At 43.2% G+C, this 24,544-nt stretch overlaps 1 non-coding gene across 1 annotated transcript; it reads left to right on the top strand.

The window, feature by feature from the left end:
• The first annotated feature begins 22,698 nt into the window (after positions 1 to 22,698).
• On the top strand, positions 22,699 to 22,770 carry TRNAC-GCA (transfer RNA cysteine (anticodon GCA)). The gene has a single exon. It is a non-coding gene; the product is annotated as a tRNA-Cys (tRNA).
• The last annotated feature ends 1,774 nt before the right edge of the window (positions 22,771 to 24,544 follow it).

Genomic DNA, 24,544 nt, shown 5'->3' with positions numbered 1-24,544 from the left:
GATCCATCTTGTGACTAATAGGATTTCCTGAAAGAGAGAACAGAAAATGTATCACAAAGAAAATATCAAATAAATACTATGAGAAAATGCCCCATATCCGAAGGACACACGTGAGGGCCCATTAGGGGAGCAGCGCACTGAATAATATGGACTTCCCAGATTGCTCAGTGGTAAAGAACCTGCCTGCCAATGCAGGAGACACAGGAGGCGTGGGCTGGATCTCTGGGTCAGAAAGATCCCTGGAGGAGAAGATAGCAACCCACTCCAGTATTCTTTCCTGGGAAATCCCATGGACAGAGGAGCCTGGCGGGCTACAGTTCACAGGGTCAAACAGAGTCAGACTTAACTGAGCACACAAAAATAAAAAGTAAGTGCATTGAAGAAAAGATTTACAGCAAAACATTTCAGTGTCAAATTGAGAAGATCCTAAAAGCTTCTGTAAAGAAAGAAAGGTCACAAATCAAGGACTGGTGGTCAGAATTGCTATCACACTCCTCATAACCCTAACCCAGAAGAGAACAGAACAGTGCCTCCAAAATTGTGAAGGGAGGGATATCCAAAGTCTAGGCTTATATAACCAAGCATACTAGTAACTAACACTCTATATGACAGGCAGGCTGGGTGCATTATTCTCTCTTCTCTCATTAAGCATGCCTTTCTTAAGGCCACTAGGGACTTGGAGCAAACTCCAGGAGATAGTGAAGGACAGGGAAGCTTGGTGAGCTGCAGTTCATGGGGTCACAAAGAGTCAGACGCAACCAAGCCATGTAAAGACCACTAGGGATCATCTGTCTCTCTTAAGGAGCTGCTTTTACCTAGGCAAGACCCACTAAGAGCTATCCCCATAAAATCCCATGCTCAGCAGATTCAAATTCCGCTGCCTGAGCTCACAACCCCTTGTCTTCATTGTTAGTTTCTCAACTACCTTTACTATTTTTTTAATATCTATTTTATTTATTTATTTGGCTGTGCCAGGTCTTAGTTTTAGCATGCAGAATCTTTAGTTGTAGTATATGAACTCTAAGTTGTAGGATCTAGTTCCCTGACCAGGGATCCAACCTGGACCCTCTGCATTGGGAGCGCAGAGTCCTAGTCACTGGACCAGCAGGGAAGTCCCCCCACCTAACCTTGCTGTCTGTCCCCACTCACCATCCCATTTGGGCCCTCATCCTCTACATTTCAATGTAAGCTTTTTTCCAAGACTCAGAGACACTGCATATGGTTCTTTCCACACATTCTTCCTAAATTCAAGGGCAGCCCCCACTGAGCCTGTGCCACCCTAACAGTGGGCCTAAAACAGGAAAGGTCAGGTGGGGTCAGGTGGAGGCTCAGAACAAAAGGGGAATAAAGGCATCAACTATTAAGACATGCTTCTAGAAGACAATGAAAGTTTTGTGTTTTGTCCATATATGTGCTCCCTAGGGTGGAAGAACACATGGGGATTCTGGGAGAAGCTCTTTTAAGGAGTGTGCATTTGCCCCAAACATCATTCTTCTCCTAACTCCCAGGATCCTTAGTTGTTATTTAGTCACTCAGTTGTATTCAACTCTGCAACCCCAAGGACTATAGCCCACCAGGCTCCTCTGTCCATGGGATCTCCTAGGCAAGAATACTGCAATGGGTTGCCTTTTTCTTCTCCAGGGTATCTTCCTGACCCAAGGATCGAACCTGCATCTCCTGCCTTAGCAGGCAGATTCTTTACCATCTGAGCCACAAGGGAAGCCCTTGGGATCCTTAAACCTAGTGGAAAAGAACCTCTATGGAGCTCAAGTTCAGCAGAGAAGTAACCCCACTGCCTTACTCCATCATGATTAACAGAACATCCCTAAATAACAGCATTCGAAGCTTAAGAAAGCATCTGAGATATTAGGATGTCTTATCTATTAGGATTTTAAAAAGCAGGTGATCTTCATATTTACTTGGCAATGTACAATACAAATCCACTCAAGCTCCAGACCTGGTGTACCACCAGCACCACACTCAACCTGTCCAAAATCTAATCCATGACCTCCTTCCCTAAAACCCCCCTTCTGACTTCCTTATTCTAGTCACTGGCATCACCAGCAACTGTTTCACATGGTTCTAACACTGGGTATATTCTTTGCATCCTTCCAGGTCCTCACACCTAGCTGATGAAACCCTGTCAAACCTGGAGAGTCCTGTTGGCCCTCCCTGCGTGAGCTTCTCCTTGCTCCCCATTCCACCTTCCCGGGTTCACAGTCTCATTCCCTCTAGCTAGCGCACAGCTTCCCAGCTACTGCCCAGTTACTCAATCAGTGAATCCAGGGCACAGCTCTGATCATTCTGTAGCAAGACCATGCATCAGCTGCCTTCTGATATCCATTTTCCCTTCTCTCTTCATAACAGAACCCAAGCTTTCAGCTAATCACCTCCCTGTCCAGAACACAGTGTACATTTCTTAGCCTCCATGAAACTAGGTGTGGCAATGAAACTTAGTTCTGGCCAATGAGATGTGAAAAAAAAACAGATCATGAGGGACTGCTGAGAGGGCTGATTAAAGTGAGCTGAGAGCTGGGATGCATGCCCCTTTCCCCCTTTACTGCTCTTTCTAGCCTGTAACGCAAGCATGGTGGGTGGAGTCCAGAAGCCATCCTGGGCCATGAGGTAACTGTGAGAATGAAAGCCTGCTGCTCTAGAACAGAAAATCAAAACATTAGGAGGGGCTAGGACCCTGATGCTGCACTGAGCTTGCATGCCTGCCCCGAACTGTCCATCTCCAAAGCTTCTTATATAAGGAAGTAACTCGTCTGTGCTTGTGTGTTAGTTGTTCAGTCGTGTCTGACTCTGCGACCCCGTGCACTGTAGCCCACCACGCTCCTCTGTCCATGGGATTCTCCAGGCAAGAATACTGCAGTGGGGTAGTCATTCCCTTCTCCAGGGGATTGTCCCAACCAGGGATCAAACCCCAATCTCCTACACTGCAGGCAGATTCTTTACCATCTGAGCCACCAGGGAAGCCCAGCTACTATTTTTCAGGTCTCTGTTACTCAAGCTCCATGCAAAACAAAACTGACAAAATTTTGCTCTCAAAAATCTTTGGTGGCCTCCAAATTCCAATGAAGCAACATCCAGCCTCCTTGGCCAAGCACCCATGGCAATCCCAAATCTGAAGTGAAACTTCATTTTCAATCTTGTCTTCCAACTTCTTTTCTTCATGCAACTTATAATCCAGAAAAACCAAACAGCTGTGATTCCCAAGGAGCATGGCCTTTACCAAGGGCCTTCAAGAGAATCGTAGAACATTAGAGCTGAAGACCTCAGCAAATCTATGGAGCAGCAGGTTCATACAACTGTTATCCATGAGTTTCTATCTGCATTTTCCTTTCACACAACTCCAGCAATATATAAGATAAAAGCAGAGCTGTTCTGATTTGAAAACCACTGGCCTGATCCAAGCTTTTATTTTTTAAAAGGTGAGGAAACTGAGGCCCATATGGATGGGAGTGGGTATGATGGGTCCCAGGCTAGCTAGTCACAGGTCGAAAACTAGAACACAGATTTCCAGACAGGTACTCTGCTCTTTTCACTGTTGTTGTTCCTTAGTCACTATGTCATGTCTGACTCTTTGCAACCTCATGGATTGCAGCCCACCAGGCTCCTCTGTCCATGGAATTTCCCAGGCAAGAATACTGCAGTGGGTAGCCATTCCCTTCTCCAGGGGATCTTCCCCACCCAGGGATTGAACCTGAGTTGCCTGCACTGAGCCACCGGGTAGGCCCAAGATGCTCAATAAAAGCAAAACTAAGTGTACCAAGTTTTCAGATACCTATTATTTCTGGTTAAAGGAAGAAGGAATTATACTAACCAAGGATTTTTCGGGCCTTCTCAATCCCCACTGACTGGGCTGACAAGGTTAATTCCAATCAATCTGGAATTTTCTGAACATCATGTTTCCACTCAGACCCATACCCAAGGGAGCTACTTAATGAACCCAGTGCCCAGAGATGTGGGATTATATACCAGGCCAAAGGATGTGGCTCCCCCTGATACTCATACAATCCCATTGGCCAGTGTTTTATACTATTAAAAATTATCAGGATGTTGGCTTTCCTGAGAAAACCGCATTCTGTTTAGTCCTTTACTCATCATGAGTGGCAAATCGAGTCGAATATGCTATACTGAGTCTACCTGACTGTGTTTAAGGAAAGTCACTGCTCCACATCAAACAGAGAGGGAAGGAGTCACTCAAAGTCAGAGGAAGGAACCCAAGACATCACCGAGTCCCACGGCCTTGAGATGAAGTTCTGCTTCGCGTGCTTTGTACATTTCTTTGTTTTGAATTACGTCCCTTCTCTCTACTTGGATAATATAATCACAGGGGACTAACAAGACATCTGTATAAGGTTAATGTTACCTAGGGGAAAACGAACCGGACTGATTGCTGAGCAGGAAAAGATAGAGGAAGGAGAAGAAACAGAACAGTGTGAATGTTCCTCGAGCCTCGTTTCCTGCTCTCCAGAGAGAGAGGGCAGAGACAGCCTCCAAACCAGAGCGGAGAGGATGAGGTCAAAGGCACTGACCGCTCCTCATCACTGGATGTTCAACAGACTTGGCCTGCACAAGCAGCTCCCTCCCCTGAAGCAGGCCAGACCTGATGCACACAGCCTGACTGCGCATGCCCTGTGACCTGAGCTCGCTCAAACCTCTGTAAAATGGGGATGATATTACAGTACCTATTTGATGGGGAGTTTTGAGGAATAAAAGAAAGCACTACACAGAAACTGGTATCTGGTTAGTACTCAGTAAGTGTTAGCTATCGTCACGTTTTACACTCAGGTATATCCCCAGCTCCGCAGCTAAACCATAAATACCTTAAAAGCAGAGACCGTGCCCTTACTTCCGGGCTGCACACAAAATCCACACTTAGACGAATTCAGTGTTGGTTGATTGATTAATGGGCACTGGAAGAAGAGGCCAAGCTCATTAGATTACATGTGACAGCACGTTCCTTCCAGAAACTCTCCAGCAGCCCTTCATTTGGGGAGAAAGCAGCAAATCCCAGGGCCTTTTAAAGAATATCAAAGTATCCCCTATTCCCTCCTGTTTTACAGATCAAAGAAGAGAGCTGTCAAGGGCAAGCTGGGGACGCACGGCGGAGGCAGGGGAAATGACGGAGCGACGCGCTTCCCAGCCGAGGCCTGCAGCTCGGGCTCCTGCCAGGGCGGCCAGCCCTGCTCCCGCGCTCAGCCTCTGCGTCCAGACTTGCGCGGCGGCTCCTGTACGGTCTGTTCGGGTTCTCCTCCCGGACGGAGATCGCGCTGCTTTTGTCTGCAGCTCGGTTCACGCCAGAAAACCCCACGGCCGGCCGTGCCTGTTCAAGGGTCACGATCAAAGTGAAGGCTGTCGCAGGCAAGAAGCAAGTACCCTTTTTAGGATGCCTACGTCCTTGAGATTCAGGTTCAAATCAGCACTCGGGGCTCACCTGTCCCCTCATTTGGGGCACCAGGGCGCCTTCCCCCGGCGGCAGGCGCCGTCACGTGGCCGCCTTCCCAGCAGCTGGGGGAGCCCGCCCCCCCCCCCCCCGTCTGGGGAATCGGGTTACCTGGAATGTCAGGCCCTCTTCTCCGGGTCTGGGTGGAGGCCGGAAGGGCTGGGGTGCGGGGAGTGGAGGACGGTGGGGAGACTGGGTGGAGAAACCAGAGACCTGGGAGGAGGGGAACACGTCTCCTTTTTTTTCAGGGCACCCGTGATGCAGGCGCCTGTGGTTCGGGGAAGAAACACGCCAGCTACCTTTGTTTGTCTTGAAACAAAGAGAGAAAGGGGGTGCTCTCCCGCCCCGCGTGCTCCTGCAAATACAAGTGAGATGCTTACTCCAAGTTGTACCGGGTGGGGACCGAAGACGATGACAACCACGCCGGGACGGAGAAAATCACACGGGTAATTGTGTAAGCTACGGCGAGTGAGGAGGCCTGTGTAATAGGCATATTATGGAAAGCACACCTGGCTGCTGCAAAGCCCGGGAGTGAAAAATTGGTTTTATGGAGCCATTGAGTGAACAATAGGTTTTCCGTTGTGTCAGCACAAGGTTGTGTACAATACACAATTCTAGGTATTGTGCGAAGTCTCCGCGGAGTCCCAGGTTCACACCAGAGTATGTGCCAACCGTGCGGGTCTTATGAATACCCCCGTGATTTTTTCCTTAAGAGGATACCGTTTCCCTCTAGTCTACAGTATTTGAGGAAATTAGACTCTCCCCAGCCAGCGCCTCCATCGTTATCTTCTGAGCTTACGGTCAGCAATCTGGAAGTTTACCCTCTAGGAAGGCAGACACCTCCACAGGGAAAATGAGACACCTTCAAGATTAAAACAACTAGAAAAGGGAGGAAAAAAATCAGATACTATCCTCTCTGCCATCCCCTCATACCTTGAGGAGTTCAAAGGTTTTCCAAGCCTGCGGCACTTGACAATTATAATTACACAGTAAAATACCTAAGGTTAATGAATAACCTCTAAAGGAAGTTACTTCACATAATGACAGCAATTTCTCTGAACTAAATGTTAATAATAAGGCCTGTAATACTGTGAGAAGGAAATGGTGGCAATTGGCAAATGGGACTCTGTTGCTTGGTAACAAGACTTGAGGTATGATCATTCTCTTTACCTCACGGGAAAGCGGTGGGTGGAAAGGCTGCAGCTTCAGCCTGAACAGTTGGAAAGGCAGGCAGCTTTATGAAGCCACCGGCTGTCCAGCGGTCCATAAAGTGGAAGCATGTGTGGCCGATCACTGCTAGCGGAGAGAAGTCTGATGAGGAATAATTCCCTAAGAATTACTTAGCAGCGCGGTAAAGGAAATGGAGTGTAATCTGTAAAGAGACTTGAGGGCAACCTAGTTCACATTACCTGGTACAAATCACTGCTCACAAATAGAACATTTCAGCAAAATCCACCCAAGAGCTAAATCTTCTCCGCTGCCTCTCTGCTTCTGTTTGTTCCAGCAGAGACGTACACTTTGATCCTCTTGTTTTGTTTTGCTTTGTTTGTTTTGTTTTTTTCCCTGTTTTGGAGCCACTCTGGCATTTGAGAGATGAATTAGGAAAGGAATGCAATTAAGGCAACCTAAGAGTGCAGTGCTCCTCGTGGAGGAAAACTTTACACATTTGAACTGCAGGCGTACCTTTCCTTGGGTAATTATTGGCAGTCTGAATTGAAAGATCCTAGAGACAACTTCTTCCAGCTGGTCATTAATCAACAGGAAATGGCCTCCAACAAGGTCATTATTACCTTAAACCATTACATGCAGTGTATGCAGCATGAGCTATGCAGCGAGGCTGAGATAAGACTGGAACGTTTAAACCTCTGTTTGTTTTATGACTTCCTGGACAACTTTTAAAAATAACAGCGTTCTGGGGTCCCAGCCTGGATGTTGCTAGAGTAGGTCTAGGATAGTACCTGAGAATTTATACTAAATTCTCCATGGTACTTAGAGCAACTGCCAAGTGTGAGAACCACTGTTTTATGTTAGGAGTAGTTTCTGGCTGGACAAAAGATAAAAAGTGAGACTGAACACTTTTTACACTAGGAATTTAATACAGTTCAGTTATTTCCCTAAGAGAAATTGATCTACACAGTTTTTTATTTTAAAGAAAACTAAAGGTATTCATTCTATTCAATAAATGCATTGTTTCATCATTTCATATTTTAGGATTAAAAACATTTTAGAACAGATTGTGTGTGTGTGTGTGTGTGTGTGTGTGTGTGTGTGTGTTAGTCACTCAGTTGTGTCTGACTCTTTGCAACCCCATGGACTGTAGCCTACCAGGCTCCTCCGTCCATCGAATTCTCCAAGCAAGAATATTGGAGTGGGTAACCAGCCATTCCCTTGGCTGAGATCAAACCAGTCAATCCTAAAGGAAGTCAACCCTGATTATTCACTGGAAGGACTGATGCTGAAGCTGAAGCTCCAATATTTTGGTCACCTGATGGGAAGAGCCAACTCATTGGACAAGACCCTGATGCTGGGAAAGATTGAGGCCAGGAGGAGAAGGGGGCAGCAGAGGATGACAAAGTTAGATGGCATCACCGACTCGTGGACAAGAGTTTGTGCAAACTCCAGGAGATAGTGAAGGACAGGGAATCCTGGCATGCTGCAGTCCACGGGGTTGCAAAGAATCAGACATGACTGACAAACTGAACAACAACAATATTTACAAAAATTTGGGGAGAAGAGAGGACTTAATTCAAAGGAAGAATACCCTTGGATAGTTACAAGATGTTTGATGCAGATCTGGCTTCTGGCCCTGAAAATGACAATATCTGACATTAGGATTGAGCCCTGAATACTTAGAATCTCTGCACAATGCAAGAATTACATACTAATAAGACTTTCTATGTTCAAAGAAATTAAAAGTCATCTACTAAATAATGAAGAGAAACACCATCAAAATAATTAAAACTAAATAAACACCTTCAGAAGGTGTGGACACCATGGACTGCAATAAATATTCTCTTACAAAAGGTGGAATTGACAACTTGACAAAAGTCGTTTTCACATCCCCCAAATTCCACAAGGGTCATTGACATGACTGTTCTGAAGCCAGAAGCAGTTTCACCTTAACCTCAAATCCTAATTTATTGGAAAGTTCCTTGTAAAGAAACCACTATGACCATCACATCCATACTCTGGGATGTGTAGGGACCTCTGGAAACCTCCACTGCGGTGCTCATGATTCTCTTGATGTTTACAAGGACAACACCTCCCCGTCCTGCACGCAAGGACACGTGCCTCAAAGGTCACATGGACATACTGATTCACCAGCCTGCCTGAATTGAGGTTGCCTAATGTAGCTGAAGGGCTTCCCTGGTGGCTCAGCAGTAAAGAACCTGCCTGCCATTACAGGAGACATGGGTTCAATCCCTGTGTCAGGAAGATCCCCTGGAGGAGGAAATGGCACCCCACTCCAGTGTTCTTGCCTGGGAAATCCCATGGACAGAGAAGCCTGGTGGGCTACAGTCCATGAGATCACAAGAGTCAGACACAACTTAGCAACTAAACAGTGCAGCTGAAAGCTCTGAGAGCTATTTACCCTCACGTATTATGGTTTAAGGGCTTCCCAGGTGGCACTAGTGATAAAGAACCTGCTGGCCAATGCAGGAGGCATAAGAGACATAGGTTAGATCCCTGGGTTGGGAAGATTCCCTGGAGGAGGGCATGGCAACCCACTCCATTACTCTTGCCTGGAGAATCCCATGGACAGAGGAGCCTGGTGGGCTACAGTCCATAGGGTTGCAGAGTCGAACACGACTGAAGCAACTTAGCACATGCACTCGTGGTTTAAATAATGCCAGTCTTCTAGAAACATGATGGCTAGACAAAAGGAAGTTACACCTTCCCTGTAACAATGCTGCCCAACCCCACCCCACCACCACCATCCCTGCCACTTCCATCTGCACTCTGGGCAGTGGGCATGACTCCAGTGATGCCTCTGCCAAGCTCATGTTGGCCCGTCTGTATCCAGTGATGGAAAACAGGCTCGCTGAGGCCAGGAAGTGGATTTTACTCAGTCTCACTAGGTAGAGTTAAGCATAAGCACTGTGTGTGTGTGTGTGTGTGGCAGCGGGGGGAGGCTTGAAGGGGGAGGAGTAGGAATTTTACTTCTACCCTCTTTCAGTCCCTCTCTGGGCCTGAGAATTAAATTGACATAAGATACATTAACCAGAGAAAAGCATACAAATTTATTTAATACAAGTTTTGCAGGACACAGGAGGCTTCATAAGGAAATGAAGACCCAAAGAACTGGCAAAACCGAAGTGCATATACACTAGGCTGAACAAAAAGGCAACTGTGGAAAAACAACTAACATATATGGGGAGAGCAAAGGAAGATCAGAGTTATTTTAACAGGGTCTCTTTGTACAGAGTTCTCTCGGCCTCCACTCCCTGTCTCTGGTGATAAGAATGTTCCTCTCCTCCTGGTACCCTCAACATGGGCATTTTATCTCCTGCTCTGGGGAAGAAAAAGGAAGACCAGAGAGTCCTGACTGCACCTGCTGTTTTTTAGTGCTTTTACCTGAAAATAATCCACATGCCCAAATGACACATAGAAGCACATTCTACCATCCATCCATAGTACCAAGTACATTAAAGAATTAAATACTGATGACTAACGAATGCATAAAGACCTGTGCTGCTGGGACTGTTCTGGTGGTCCAATGGCTGGGACTCGGAGCTCCCAATGCAGCACGACCAGGTTTGTTCCCCTGGTCGGGGAACTAGATCCCACATGCTGCAAATAAGAGTTCTCATGCCACAGCTAAGACCTGGTGCAGCCAAATAAATAAATGAGTATCTTAAAAAAAAGAGAAAGAAAGAAATATCTGTGATGCTAATGGCTGCTCTTTCTGTGTTAGCCATTTTCTTCTCTTGTTGTTTCTTTTGAAAAGAAAAAGTGTTTAGTGATGCTCTTAGCACTAAAATCTTGGTATGAATTTTTACAATTGGTGATTCTTGTCCATATTGGAAGTGCTGATGGACTTGAACATAGAGAAGAAGGAACTAAAAGTCAGAGAAAAGAATCACAACTCTGAGAGGAAACATTTTTCTAACATTTCTTGCTGTCCACAGGTGGATTCTAAAGAGTGTTCCCATTCCAGTGCCTTCCCAGCTCAAAGCATGGATGGTAATAGAGTGGCCTGTTGATTAGCTGAAATGAACTTGTCCTGTGAGCTACCACCAGGATAGTGAAGATACAGTATCTAACAGAATGTTAACAGAAGCTAACAGAGGCCTGAGATGGACAGTGGTAGTTTCTTGGTGAATTACTTGTCCTTGCAGAAATGCACACTCCTCAGGGCCTTCTCTGGTGGCTCAGTGGTAAAGAATCCACCTGCCAATGCAGGACATGCAAGTTCGATCCCTGATTCAGGACAATTCCATGTGCCTTGGAGCAGCTAAACCCATGCACCACAATTATTAAGCCTGCACTGTAGAGCTCTGGAGCCTCAACTATGGAAGCCAGAGCACCTGGGGCCTGCGTTCCGCAACAAGAGAAGCCACTGCAATGAGAAGCCCATGCACTGCAACCAGAGAGTGGCTCCATTTCGCTGCAGCCAAAAACAGATACATGAATAAAATTATTTTTTAAACATGCTCTCCTCATAATCATGCTGTGGGAGTCTCAGCACTCACCGTTAATAGATGCACATGGAGAGAGAGAGAGAGGTATGTGGCATGGTCCAGAGGTTTGATCACGGAATCTGGAGACAGATAGACCTTTGTTAAACTTGTTCAGTCATTTGCCACTTGGATGACCTTAGACAGGTTATCTAAGCCCCAGATTTTTTCATTTGCGAAATGGTAATGGTGACACCCTGACCTTCTTGCAGAACTGTTGAGAGTAAGAGGTCACATGTATAGAACACCAGGCACACACGCCCATAACAATCGTAGGCATGATATGATTATTGTGTGCTTCATGAACGTTCCTGAAATGGAATGGAATGTTCTAACGTACTTTGGAATCCCTCTGGCCCAGACACCATAACTGATGGCTTTTACTTCTAGGATACGCAGCCCACTATATACTCCCCATTCTTAATGCACAAAAGAATGTTAGCTTTTGCTAAAAGATTCGTCTTCATAACACAAAATAAGAGATTCAGATATTTTCCAGTCAATTTGATCAGTAAACACAGTTAGACCACATAATTTAAACTCTTTTCTGGTGTGACTCAAAGCTGTAAAACTGCGTCTGCTGGTGAGCATCAGGGACATAGTACTAAGAAACCTTATTCTTCAAAAATCATGGCCCTTGAGAATCCCGGCTTTTTGAAATCCTATCAGGGATTATATGACCAAAATGAAACAGCTTTAAATTGAGTAGGTTACAGCAGCCTAGCTCTGGTCCAACAGCCAATCGACATTACTCCCTGATTCTGTTAGAGTTAATAAAAAGGTTTGTCTTTTCTCTTAGGACTAATCAAAACCCTCTGTACTCACTCAGAAATGTATATGTAAGTCCTGCTCAAGCAATCTTCAACTAAACTGTGTTCCAATGTTCCATCTCCCTTGCTCAACAGGGTAAATTTAGCTTTCTCCCCACCCTCCCCGCCAGCCCCTGGAATTGACAGTCTTATTATCTGAACAATAGAACCTATAGCATAGTTCTCAAAGCCTCTATGAGGAAGCCCTGATCTTCTGAACGTCCACTTTTACATAACTTTATGCCATTATTGGGCTTCCCTGGTGGCTCAGTGGTAAATAATCTGCCTACCAATGCAGGAGACGCGGGTTCAGTCCCTGGGTTGGGAAGATCCCCTGGAGAAAGAAATGGCAACCCACTCCAGTATTCTTGCCTGGGAAATCCCATGGACAGAGGAACCTGGTGCATTACAGTCCATGGGGTCGCAAAAGAGTTGGATATGACTTAGCCACTAAACAACATCAACAACAATGCCATTATTACCTACAAGAATTGAAGGCTTCTCCTCCATAGACCATACTCATCAGATATTCTTCTTATTATAGGTCTTATAACACATATGATCACTGCTTAGAGAAAATTCTGAACACTGAGGTGATCTCACAGGATACAAACTGGGTAATTTCCAGGACTTAGGTAGACACAAATCAGGATGGTAATGACTCGAGTTCACTTTCAAATCTACTTCCCAAGGACTACGGCTGGTTCTGTCTGTCCTCATGGCCTCTGGGGGGCCCTGGGAGTGAGGAGTAATGCTTTGTACCTCAATTCCAGGCCTACCCCTTGATATCAATTGAAACCACCTTTCTTCTAGCCACTCAAAGCAAAACACCCAGGGGATAAGGGGGAGGGGGATAGATTGGGATTGACATATACACACTGCTATGTATAAAATAGATAACCAACTATACAGCACAGGGAACCTTATTCAATACTCTGTAATGACCTATATTGGAAAAGAAGCTAAAAAAGAGTGAATATATGTATTTGTATAACTGATCCACTTTGCTGTACACTTGAAGCTAACACAACCCTGTAAATCAGCTATATGCCAATAAAATTTTTCTAAAAAACCTCTGTGGCTTCCCTGGGTCCCATTCACTTTTCCATTTTTTCAGGAAAAGAATTCCAGGTTTATTACCAGTGCTGCCCCTGCTCCATGGCTTCTGTGCACTGGCTCCAAGCTCAGGTTCTTTCAAGCTCTAAGAGCCCCCTCCCCACTCTGAGTTCCAGTCACTTTCCCACCATTACCTACCTCCAAGCCCTTATCTAATGTTTTGATCTCACTCATTTTCTTAACTTTTGGGAAGCACTTCTTTTGATTACCAATATAAATATAAACATTTCTAAAACCCGTTCACAATGTTAGCATGAAAGTGAAAGTCGCTCAGTCATGTCCAGCTCTGTGAGACACAATGGACTGTAATCTGCCAGGCTCCTCTGTCCATGGAATTCTCCAGGCAACAATCCTGGAGTGGGTTGCCATCCTCTTTTCCAGGGTATCTTCCTGATTCAGGGATTGAACCTGGGTCTCCTGCATTGCAGGCAGATTCCTTACCATTTGAACCACCAGGGAAGCCCAGTGTTTACATAAACATAACTAAAACTAATCACATTTCACTACTAATAAAGGATAGGTGATTCTCTATCTCATGATTTTTTTCATTGAAGTATAATTGCTTTACAATGTTGTGTTAGCTTCTGTTGTACACTGAAGTGAATTGACAGTATGTATACATGTATTTAGAGAGAAGGCAATGGCACCCCACTCCAGTACTCTTGCCTGGAAAATCCCATGGACGGAGGAGCCTGGTGGGCTGCGGTCCATGGGGTCGCTTAGAGTCGGACACTACTGAGTGATTTCACTTTCCCTTTTCACTTTCATGCATTGGAGAAGGAAATGGCAACCCACTCCAGTGTTCTTGCCTGGAGAATCCCAGGGACAGTGGAGGTTAGTGGGCTGCCGTCTATGGGGTCGCACAGAGTCGGACACAGCTGAAGCGACTTAGCAGTAGCAGCATACATGTATTTATTTTCTGGGGCTCCAAAATCACTGCTGATGGTGATTGCAGCCATGAAATTAAAAGACGCTTACTCCTTGGAAGGAAGGTTGTGGCCAACCTAGATAGCATATTTAAAAGCAGAGACATTACTTTGCCAACAAAAGTCCGTCTAGTCAAGGCTATGGTTTTTCCAGTGGTCATGTATGGATATGAGAGTTGGACGGTGAAGAAAGCTGAGCGCCGAAGAATTGATGCTTTTGAACTGTGGTGTTGGAGAAGGCTCTTGAGAGTCCCTTGGACTGCAAGGAGATCCAATCAATCCATCCTAAAGGAGATCAGTCCTGGGTGTTCATTGGAAGGACTGATGTTGAAGCTGAAACTCCAATACTTTGGCCACCTTATGCGAAGAGTTGACTCATTGGAAAAGACCCTAATGCTGGGTAGGATTGGGGGCGGGAGGAGAAGGGGACGACAGAGGATGAGATGGTTGGATGGCATCACCAACTCAATGGACATGGGTTTGAGTAGACTCCGGGAGTTGGTGATGGACAGAGAGGCCTGGCATGCTGCAATTCATGGGGTCGCAAAGAGTCGGACACGACTGAGCGACTGAACTGAACTGATACATGTATCCATTCTCTCCTTCTTGGACCTCCCTCTACCCTCCACCATCCCACCCGTCTAGGTCATCACAGAGCACCGAGATGGACATCCTGTTCTTTAGAACAGGTTCCCACTAGCTATCTATTTATACATGGTAGGGTGCATGTCAATCCTATGTCCCACCCTCCCCTTCCCCACACTGTGTCCACATGTCCATTCTGTACATCTGCATCTATATTCCAGCCCTGGAAATAGGCTCATCTGTACCATTTTTCTAGATTCCACATACTTGCATTAATATATGATATGTGTTTTTCTCTTTCCGACTTAGTTCTCTCTGTATGACAGACTCTAGGTCCATCTACATCCCTACAAATGACCCAATTTCATTCCTTAAGTAAAGCCAAGACCCCGCTTTCCTGAATTGCCTATGGGTACTGGTAGTTTCAGGTAGTGTCCAAGATATGGCAACAAAATTTCAAAACCTAATTCACTTGCAGTATCTGAATCATCTAACTTCACCATTTGTTTGCCAAAATCAAGAGAAGAGGTTGCAGATTTCCACTTAGAGTTGTGGAGACATAGCTGGTATTAACATTGAGTGAAACACATTTTATCTCTTTAAAAATAATATCTTGGGCATATGCTACATGTAGAACACTGCAAACTGTGTATGGAGAAGAAAACAAAATCCTTTCCTATACTCGCTCAGGTTTGATGACTGGAGTCTGAGAAGTAAACTGACTAAAGACATATTCATGGGAGAAGAAGGTTTATTTCATACACATACAGGGGCCTCACAGAAAAAAAATGAAAACCCCAAAGAGTTAGTTACACCCAGGGTCTTATATATACCATTTTAACAAAGGGTGATAAAGGGGATAAAGGGGCCAGACAGAAAAAAGGAGAAGCTGGTTGGTTTGGGCTTCCGGCCTTTCTATGTTATAGAAAGAAGATGAGGAAATATGTGATAAATAAGGGTTGTTTAAAAAGGTTTGTTAGGCAGACTCAAGTTATCTGAGGTGATAAGGGTTATTTCTAGAGATTCATGAAGGAGGAAAATACAAATGGAGATTTTCTTTACAAACGGAAATTATCTTCACATAAGTGAAATTACGCCCTGCTTTCAGTCAGAAAGAGGGAAAGCAGAGAGCTATTCCTACCTTTGCTGTTTCTTAATTGCCTTAAGCTCAAAATAGTCCTTATGCCTAAATGGTATATTTTAGAGTGCCATTTTCTGACCCTCTTCACGTGCAAAGATGAATAGCATGTTGACTTTACCCTCAAATAATTTATTTAAAAATGAAATCATTAAATTCCTTTGGATTAGATACAATATGAGAAAGAATGATGGGGTGTGAGGGCACATGCCATATGCACTATACTTCAGTTACAAGGCATTTGCTGTGGATTTATCCAAATAATATCCAATTTTAATTAGTATAGACAGGAATGCCTCATTAGCCGACTCTGAAAAATATGTTGCATAGTAAGGTTAATCGTTTCCCCAAAATGGGCTAGCTAATTTTTGGATGACCAAGACTATAAATCCATTATTTTTAAGGTGAAAAATAATATGTTCCCAGTGTCCCTGAAAATCCCAACTAATTTTCCCAAACATCATTGAAACACTCTTAGACATCTACATAACAATGCATCAAGGATTCCTGCATGCTGCAGAACATTTAAAAACACCAATTATCTAATTATTTAACACTTAATGAACTCATTAGTGGGTATATTTGTAGGCAGTACTTAATGATACTGTACAGAATCAGATATGAGTTATGTTTTTTTCCTTCTGCGCTGCTACAAACATGCACTGTAAGCTAAATAAACAAAGAGGCAACATGTTAAAGATACATAAAAGTTCAAATTAGACTCAGGAAAATAAACAAGATAACTATTTTGAAATGGCTACTGCTTGAAGGTTTGTGGCAAGTGGCAGGAGTCAGTCTGTGGTTGCCAGTGCCTTTTGGACTTAGGAGAAAGTGAGGAGTCTATAAGGCATTCTTCATCACATGCAGCCTCTTCTCTAAGATATAGCTTTTTTTAGATAGCATCACTAACTTAATGGACATGAATTTGAGCAAACTCAGGGAGGTAGCGGAGGACAGAGGAGTCTGGTGTGCTGTAGTTCATGGGGTCACAAAGAATCGGACACAACTTAGGGACTGAACAACAACAACAGCTTTTTTTTTGTTTTCTGGATCTTACCCAATTTCCTCATAGACTTCTGCACTATCTTCAAAGAGATTTCGCTTAATCATGTGGTTAAGATGAGAGCAAGTAATGCACAATACATTTCATCAACACATAACTTGGTTCTCTTGAGAGAACAAGTGAAAGGAGTCTTGCTCAGACTCCAGGACAACTTCAAGTGTTACTGGCTTGTATGTGCAACGATTATAGCAAGTTGTAGCGCAGATAATGAACTTCTCAATGCAGCAAGTTCTTAATTCAGGAAACAGGACTTGGTGAAATTGAAACCAGTGTATTAAATAAAAGGAAAAGCACATACAGCCAAGTGCTTGGAAGCTAGAACACTCAGTATTAAGGTCTGAAACAGAATAGCTTGGGCACTACAGTTCTTCAGTTTTCATAGTGTACTATCAATCTAATAGGGGCAAACCACTTCAGCATTCTTGCCTTGAGAACTCCATGAACAATGAATGTGAAAAGGCAAGAAAAAAAAAAAAAATAGGACACTAAAAGATGAACTCCCCAGGCTGGTAGGTGCCCAATATGCTACTGGAGATCAGTGGAGAAATAACCCCAGAAAGAATGAAGAAATGGAGCCAAGGCAAAAACAACACCCAATTGTGGATGTGACTGGTGATGGAAGTAAAGTCCGATGCTATAAAGAACAATATTGCTTAGGAACCTGGAATGATAGGTCCATGAATCAAGGTAAATTGGAATTGGTCAAACAGGAGATGGCAAGAGTGAACATTGACATTTTAGGAATCAGCGAACTAAAATGGACTGGAATGGATGAATTTAACACAGATGACCATTATATCTACTACAGTGGGCAAGAATCCCTTAGAAGAAATGGAGTAGCCATCATAGTCAGCTAAAGAATCCGAAATGCAGTACTTGGATCCAGTCTCAAAAACGATAGAATGATCTCCGTTCCTTTCCAAGGCAAACCATTCAATATCACAGTAATCCAAGTCTATGCCCCAACCAGTAATGCTGAAGAAGCTAAAGGTGAATGGTTCTATGAAGACCTACAAGACCTTCTAGAACTAACATCCAAAAAAGATGTCCTTTTCATTATAGGAGACTAGAATGCAAAAATAGGAAGTCAAGAAATACCTGGAGTAACAGGCAACTTTGGCCTTGGAGTACAGAATGAAGCAGGGCAAAGGCTAATAGAGTTTTGCCAAGAGAATTCACTGGTCATAGCAAACACCCTCGTCCAACAACACAAGAGAAGACTCTACACATGGACATCACCATATGGTCAATACCAAAATCAGATTGATTACATTCTTTGCAGTCAAAGATGAAGAAGCTCTATACAGTCAGCAAAAACAAGACCTGGAGCTGACTGTGGCTCAGATCATGAATTCCTTGTTGCCAAATTCAGACTGAAATTGAAGAAAGTGGGGAAAACCACTGGACCATTCAGGTATGACCTAAATCAAATCCCTTATGGTTATACAGTGGAAGTGACAAATAGATTCAAGGGATTAGATCTGATAGACAGAGTGCCTAAAGAACTATGCATGGAAGTTCATGACTTGCACAGGAGGCAGTGATCACGACCATTCCCAAGGGAAAAAAAAATGCAAAAAAGGCAAAATGGTTGTCTGAGGAGGCCTTACAAATAGCTGTGAAAGAAGAGAATCTAAAGGCAAAGGAGAAAAGGAAAGATATACTTATTTGAATGCAGAGTTCCAAAGAATAGCATGGAGAGATAAGAAAGCCTTCCTCAGTGATCAATGCAAAGAAATACAGGAAAACAATAGAATGGGAAAGACTAGAGATCTCTTCAAGAAAATTAGAGATACCAAGGGAACATTTCATGCAAAGATGGGCACAATTAAGAACAGAAACGGTACGGGCCTAACAGTAGCAGAAGATGTTAAGAAGAGGTGGAAAGAATACACACAAGAATTATACAAAAAAGATCTTATGACCCAGATAACCATGATGGTGTCATCACTCACCTAGAACCAGACATCCCAGAATACAAAGTCACGGAGGCCTTAGGAAGCATCCTTATGAACAAAGTTAGTGGAGGTGATGGAATTCCAGTTGAGCTATCTCTAATCCTAAAAGATGATTCTGTGAAAGTGCTGCACTCAATATACTAGCAAATTTGGAAAACTCAGCAGTGGCCACAGGACTGGAAAAGGTCAGTTTGCATTCCAATCCCAAAGAATAGCAATGCCAAAGAATGCTCAAACTGCCACAGAATTGCACTCATCTCACACGCTAGCAAAGTAATGCTCAATATTCAAGCCAGGCTCAACAGTACGTGAACTGTGAACTTCTAGATGTTCAAGCTGGTTTTAGAAAAGGCAGAGGAACCATATATCAAATTGCCAACATCTGTTGGATCATCAAAAAAGCAAGAGAGTTCCAGAAAAACATCTATTTCTGCTTTATTGACTGTGCCAAAGCCTTTGACTATATGGATCACAACAAACTGTGGAAAATTCTTAAAGAGATGGGAATACCAGACCACCTGACCTGCCTCCTGAGAAATCTGTATGCAGGTCAGGAAGCAACAGTTAGAACTGGACACGGCACAACAGACTGGCTCCAAATAGGAAAAGGAGTACGTCAAGGCTGTATATTGTCACCCTGCTTATTTAACTTATATGCAGAGTACATCTTGAGAAATTCTGAACTGGATGAAGCACAAGCTAGAATCAAGATTGCTGGGAGAAATATCAATAATCTCAGATATGCAGATGACACTACCCTTATGGCAGAAAGTGAAGAAGAATTAAAGAGCCTCTTGATGAAAGTGAAAGAGGACAGTGAAAAAGTTGGCTTAAAACTCAACATTGAGAAAACTAAGATCAAGGCATCTGGTCCCATCACTTCATGGCAAATAGATGGGGAAACAATGGAAAGAGGGACAGACTTTATTTGGGGGGCTCCAAAATCACTGCAGATGGTGATTGAAGCCATGAAATTCAAAGATGCTTGCTCCTTGGAAGAAAAGTTATGACCAACATAGACAGCATATTAAAAAGCAGAGACATTACTTTGCTAACAAAGGTCCGTCCAGTCAAGGCTATGGTTTTTCCAGTAGTCATATATGGATGTGAGATTTGGACTGTAAAGAAAGCTGAGCTCCAAAGAATTGATGCTTTTGAACTGTGGTGTTGGAGAAGACTCTTGAGAGTCCCTTGGACTGCAAGGAGATGCAACCAGTCCATCCTAAAGGAACTCAGTCCTGAATATCCATTGGAAGGACTGATGCTGAAGCTGAATCTCTAATACTTTGGCCACCTGATGTGAAGAGCTGACTCATTTGAAAAGCCCCTGATGCTGGGAAAGAGTGAAGGCAGGGGAAGGGGATGACAGAGGATGAGATGGTTGGATGGCATCACCGATTCAATGGGTATGAATCTGAGTAAGCTCCAGGAGTTGGTGATGGACAGGGAAGCCTGGCATTCTGCAGTCCATGGAGTCGCAAAGAGTTGGACATGACTGAGCAACTGAACTGAACTGAACTGATCAATCTAATAATCTGTTCTAATCCTCTGAAGTTGTTGAGAAAAATGCAACAGAGATCTGAAGAAAACAACTTGACCTGTATTTTTAAATTTTAGCTTAATATTTAGCTATAAACACAAGCATTTAATTGCATGAACTGGTAACAGCCTACATAATGGAAAGTGAAAGTGTTAGTTGCTCAATAGTAGTCCAACTCTTTGTAACCCCATGGACTGTAGCCCCCCAGGCTCCTCTCTCCATGGGATTATCCAGGCAAGAATCCTGGAGTGGGTGGTCATTCCCTTCTCCAGCAGGATAAAAAGAATGAGCTCAATTCTTTTCCCTAGGAAGATGGAGAACGGTGCAGCGGCCACCCTTCACCATTGCCCTTGCTCACCATAGGTTTAATTGAATGAGTGATCTGTGACAGAGTGCACTGGACCTTATCTCATTAGTGTTGATCTGTATCTCTAGAGGCACCAGTTCAATTGCTTATAATAGATAGCTCAGCACAGACTAGGGATATACCCTTCACATAGACCAGGCTTATATTTCTCCTGATAGCACCATATCTTCCCGTCTCCTGGGACCAACCTCCCCCAACTTCGTATAAGGAAACACTGTACCTTCCCCTTTTGAATAGGTCTATAAATCCCACCTGTCCCCTTGACCACAGGGAGGTCCATGACCAAGGGCCAGGCGACTGTAGCGATGCCTGCTAGCTCTAGCAATTGGTCCAGGAATGAGCACCTGCCCAAAGGGGAGCCTTTCTTTTCCAGAGACTCCCCAACCTTTCTCTCCCCAACCAGAGAGAAAGAGCTCTTTCTCCTTTGGCATTGCTAAGCCTTCCCCAGGGACTGTCCTGTAACTCTGGAGCTACTAATGGTCATCTCCATTCAAAGGGCCATCTGAAGTGACAGAGAATGCATGACTGCACCAAAGAAGCCAAGACTTGAGGCAGAGAAATGGAAAGACAGCCCTTATACTTCCAGTTCTGCATCCAAAGGACTCTGAGGACAATCCTACCCCTTTTTTCCATATACCAAGAGGTGGCAAATTCCCCTTTTTGGATAAACATTTTTGATATCAGTTTCTATCACTCCCACTCAAGGCATTCTGACCAATGCACCTATATGTCCAACAGGATTGGTTAAGTAAACCATAGTCTCAAAATTGTGCGGCCATTAAAATTGTCTTACCAAAGTATAACTCTATAAAAATTAAATGAATAGATGGCATGCAAAAATGATCTGGTATATTAAGTGAAAAAACTAGTTATAAAACAATATTGATAAAATAGATAAATAACAAGGACCTACTGTAGAGCACAGGGAACTATATTCCATCTTTTAATAACCTATAATGGGAAAGAATATATTTACATGTATATAAAACTAAATCACTTTTCTGTATACCTGAAACATTGCTAATCAACAACTTGTCAATTAAAAAAAATTCACAATATCAACTAATGATTTTCAAAATAGGTAGATAAATAAAGATAACATTTTAATAGTGGCTTTTTTCCTCTGAATATTAGGATATATGATTTTTTTAAATAACTTTCCTTATTTTATAATTTTTACTTTAGGATAAGAAATATTACACTAAAAAGCAAGTCTTTGGGTCCCCTTTTTTTACAGGTCTATGTACAAATTAAAACAATCAGCTGCAGATTCACTTTGAGATTTACCATGTCCCTTTATTTCTAAATAAGTTTCCTTAAACATGGTGACACATTGTCCCGTTTCTTTTTCAAACACTGGGACTTTAAAAGATGACATTTATAAGGATGGTAAATAATCAGCACCTTCCACGAGCATAGTTTATGGCTTTGGGGCTAGTACAGCAATGCACAAAGGAAACATTTTGATCTAAATGAAATACTCAATAACTTTCTAATTATTTTTCTCCATAGTAACACATATAAAATATGAAAAATATGTTTATTCAAGCTTTCTTCTCCTCTTTCATAACTATTTCAAAAGGCCATAAGTGTGTTTTATACCTCCTTAAAAATTTCACCTTGTAGATGGGGTTCTGTATGGGGCTTTGCACCAATAACTTGACTCTGTTACTGCATTCCTGATGAAAAGCACTAATAGCTTAAAATGTTTTTTATTGAATTTTTTTTCTCATCAAAATGACTCTGAAAAGTTTTGGAAGGCATTTCTAAAATAGTATCATATGAAAAATCAACCTTTTATTAGATTTCAGACCATTGCAGAATCCCATGGACTTCTTCTCTAGTATAATTTAACCTCTTCATTCAAGAACTGAAGAGCTGGAATGTAGTTTAATGGGTAGATTTAGAGATTTCTGTGCCTCCAGTAATCCTCATTTCATCAAAAACAATGGCTATAATTAATATGGCTATAATTAATATTTACGATTTTGCTTTTCACCTCAAAGGACTTCACAAATTTTTACCACAGCACTCATGACACTCACTAATGATGTACTGCTTGGGCTTCCCTGGTGGCTCAGATGGTAAAGCATCTGCCTGCAATGCAGGAGACCCGGGTTCGATCCCTGGGTTGGGAAGATCCCCTGGAGAAGGAAATGGCAACCCACTCCAGTACTATTGCCTGGAAAATTCCATGGACAGAGGAGCCTGGTAGGCTACAGTCCATGGGGTCGCAAAGAGTCGGACACAACTGAGCGACTTCACTTCACTTCAGTCCAGTAGAGAAATTTACCATCACCTCAAGTTTACTCTATAATGATGTGGCTACAAAGAAGGGGTGGTGGTGACTTAACCAATTCAATTCCCCAACAGCAAAAGAATGACTCAAGAAGAGGACATCAGTCAGTCTGATTCCCCAAAGCCTACGAGATCACATCTCTTCAGTATGTCCTACTCTGATGTCCTACAGGGAAAAGGGAGGCACGTAACAGCCTGGGGCCTCTGGCCTCAGTCTTACACACGACTTCTCACCTGATGCCTCCCTATTCCCCACCCCCACCTCCCCACCCCCCGTGAATGATTTTTACCCCCAGTGAATGATTTTTACGTATTTTTAAGCATTGTTTTTTAAAAAAGAAAGAAGGAAGCAAGGAACAGCAGGTCGAAGGGAGGGAGGAAGGAAGGGAGAGAGGGAGGGAAGAAAGAATATGTGACAGAAACTACGTAGTCCACAAAGTCCGAAGTATTTATTATCCAGTCCTTTACAGAAAAAGTTTATGATTCCCCAGAAGTCTAAGGCACATGAAAAAAAAAAGTCCACCTGTAAAACTTCTGCATTTCAAGCTATAAACATGGTCTAACATTCATGAGCACGTCACTCAGGACCCTGGGCTTACTGCACACATAAATATACACTGCTGGAGCCCGTTTCAGGTATCACTTGCCTTTTTTTAGGAGTCAGCATATTGCTCTGGATGAGGGGATACGGACATAACAAAGACTAAGTTCATGTACCAACATGCACATATGCACACTACACTCACACATAGGAGAGTCATCAACCACTGGGATTGTCAAATACCCCTGCCTGATTACAAGGCCACGTAACAACAGCACTGAAAGGGAGGAATAAAAAAGGCAAGGAAACCCAGCTGCTGTTGCACATCTGGGAGACCTACGAGCAAGACTAAGCCCACTTAGGGCATCAATGGACCAAAGAAAGTGCCAGCGAAACAACAGCATGGCTGTCCAGCTGCACATCTTCTGTCTAGCTTTCAAGCTAGTTTTATCAGCTATTTATCTAATAGTTATTCACAAGTCCTGCCTATCCTTACCAACAGTGAAGATATATTATTAGGTTCCAAATATATTAGTAACAAATGTTTTTCGTTTGAGGCATTGTGCTAAGTGTTCTATATATATTATGTCCTTTAAGCCTCCAATAAGACAGACACCGCTATTTTGCAAGGACTGTTAGTGGCACACCCCACATAATGAAAACCATCTGAAGTAAGTTTAGCGAGTCTCAAGGGAACAGTTGCTAATTCATGTCAATCTTCCTGCCAAGTTCATTGGACATAGATCCCATGTGACAAATTTTCCATCAAGAATCCCAAACAGTATTGGAAATTGAATCTGATAAAATTTAGAAATTGTTCTTTGCTATCCCTATCTTTGAAAAAAGAGAGTTTAAAAAAAAAAAAAAAAAACCTACCTAACCACAAAAATATGGTGAAAATGCTATCTGCATCCTGATTTAAAAGTCCATGCTCCTCTAATCCCCCCAATGGTGACGTGAGCAGATGATTAAAGGTGAATGGGAGCCAAAAGAAACTGAACTAAAACAGGACCAGAACTAAAATACTGAAATTTCTTCCATACTTTAAAGGGACATAAGATCAATAGTTTGTG

This window comes from Giraffa tippelskirchi, chromosome 11 (assembly GCF_054371585.1).
Source record: "Giraffa tippelskirchi isolate mGirTip1 chromosome 11, T2T-mGirTip1v1.2.pri, whole genome shotgun sequence".
Classification (NCBI taxonomy): domain Eukaryota; kingdom Metazoa; phylum Chordata; class Mammalia; order Artiodactyla; family Giraffidae; genus Giraffa; species Giraffa tippelskirchi.
This window is presented reverse-complemented; position numbering and strand designations above follow the sequence as displayed.